The sequence below is a fragment of the Orycteropus afer genome, unplaced genomic scaffold (genome assembly GCF_000298275.1).
Source record: "Orycteropus afer afer isolate SDZICR_OR568_19922 unplaced genomic scaffold, OryAfe1.0 scaffold00007, whole genome shotgun sequence".
In the NCBI taxonomy this organism is placed as follows: domain Eukaryota; kingdom Metazoa; phylum Chordata; class Mammalia; order Tubulidentata; family Orycteropodidae; genus Orycteropus; species Orycteropus afer.
The window spans coordinates 3,636,395-3,638,550 of record NW_006921594.1 but is presented as its reverse complement, the minus strand read 5'-3'; positions in this window follow the sequence as shown (position 1 = coordinate 3,638,550).

Sequence of the window (2,156 nt, the reverse complement as noted above, 5' to 3'; positions counted from 1 at the left end):
TGAATCCAGCTTGCATTTCTGAAAGTTCTCTGTTAGTATACTGCTGCAACCGTTTTTGAATTATCTTCGGCAAGATTTTACTTGTGTGTGATATTAATGATACTGTTAGATAATTTCTACATTCTGTGGGATCACCTCTCTTTGGAATGGGTACAAATATGGATCTCTTCAAGTCAGTTGGCCAGGTAGCTGTCTTCCAAACCTCTTGGCATAGCCAAGCAAGTGCCTCCAGTGTGTCATCCATTTGTTGAAACATCTCAATGGGTAGTCCGCCAATTCCTGGAGCTTTGTTTTTTGCCAGTTCCTTTAGTGCAGCTTGAATTTCTTCCTTCAGTACCATTAGTTCTTGATTGTATGCTGCCTCCTGAAATGGATGAACATTGACCAGTTCTTTTTGGTACAGTGACTCTGTTTATTCCCTTCATCTTCTTTTGATGTTTCCTGAATCATTCAATATTTTATCCATAGAATCTTTCAACATTGCAACTCGAGGCTTAAATTTTTTCCTCTCATCTTTCAGCTTGAGAAATACTGAGTTTGTTCTTCCGTTTTGGTATTCTAGTTCCAGGTCTTTGCTCATTTCATTATAATAATTGACTTTGTCTTCACGAGCTGCTTTTTGAAATCTTCTGTTCAGCTCTTTTATCTTGTCAGTACTTCCATTTGCTTTAGCTACTCTTTGCTCAATATCAAGTTTCAGATTCTCCTCTGACATCCATTTTGGTCTTCTCTTCCTTTCTTGTCTTTTTTAATGACCTTTTGCTTTCTTCATGGATAATGTTCTTGATGTCATCCCACAATTCCTCTGGTTTTTGGTCACTGGTGTTCTGGGCATCAAATCAGTTCCTTTGATGGTCTCTTAATTCAGGAGGGTTATACTGCCTTGGAAACCCAAGGAGGGGTCACTATGAGTTGGGTCTGACTTGACAGCACATAACAATAACAACAACAACAACAACAACAACAACAACAACAACATGATCAAGGTCATATTTGGGCTCTCATGGACTTGTTTTAATTGCCTTCAGCTTCAACTTGAACTTGCATATGAGCAGTTGATTGTCTATTCCACAATCAGCTCCTGGCCTTGTTTTGGCTGAAGATATTGAGCTTCACCTTGCCTCTTGCTACAGATGTAGTCAGTCTGATTTCCTGTGTATTCCATCTGGTGAAGTTCTAGTGTGTAGCCCCTGTTTATGTTGTTGATAAAAGGTATTTTCAATGAAGATGTCCTCGGTCTTGCAAAATTCTATCACGCAGTCTCTGGCATCATTTCTATCACCAAGGCCATATTTTCCAAGTACTGGAGATTCTTCTTTTTTTCCAAGTTTTGGATTCTAATTACAAGTGATAATCAACACATCTTGATTGTGCATTTGGTTCATTTCAGACTATAGAAGTTGGTAAAAATATTGTATTTCCTTGTCTTTGGTTTTGGTGGTTGGTGCATAAATTTGAATAATACTAGTAGTAACTGTACTTCCTTTTAGGCATATGGATATTATCCTATCACAGACAGCATTGTGCTTCAGGATAGATCTTGAAACATTCTTTATGGTGATGAATGCCTTGCTGTTCCTCTTCAATGTGTTATTCCCGGCATAGTAGATCATGTGCTTCTCTGATTCAAAACCAGTATATTTCACCTCACTAATGCCTAGGATATCTATCTTTATGTGTCCCATTTCATTTTGACAGCTTCCAGTTTTCCTAGATTCATACTTAGAACATTCCATGTTCTGATTATTAATGGATTTTTGCAGTGGTTTCTTCTCATTTTGAGTCATGCCACATCTGCAAATGGAGATCCCAAAAACTTTACTCGATCCACATCATTAAGGTAGGCTCTATTCTGAGGAGGTATCTCTTCCCTCGTCATATTTTGAGTGCCTTCTGACCTGAGGGGCTCGTCTTCTGGCACTAGATCAGACAGTGTTTCAGGGCTATTCATAAAGTTTTCCAGTAATATATCATGCAGTGTTTCACTGCTATTCAAAAGATTTTCACTGTCCAGTTCTTTGAGAAGTGGATAGCCTCTTCTGCCTTCCGATCTGTCTTAGTCTGGAAGTTTTGCTGAAACCTGTCTACCATGGGTGACCCTGCTGGCATTTGAAATACTGGAGGCACAGCCTCCAGTCTCACAGCAACATGCAGCC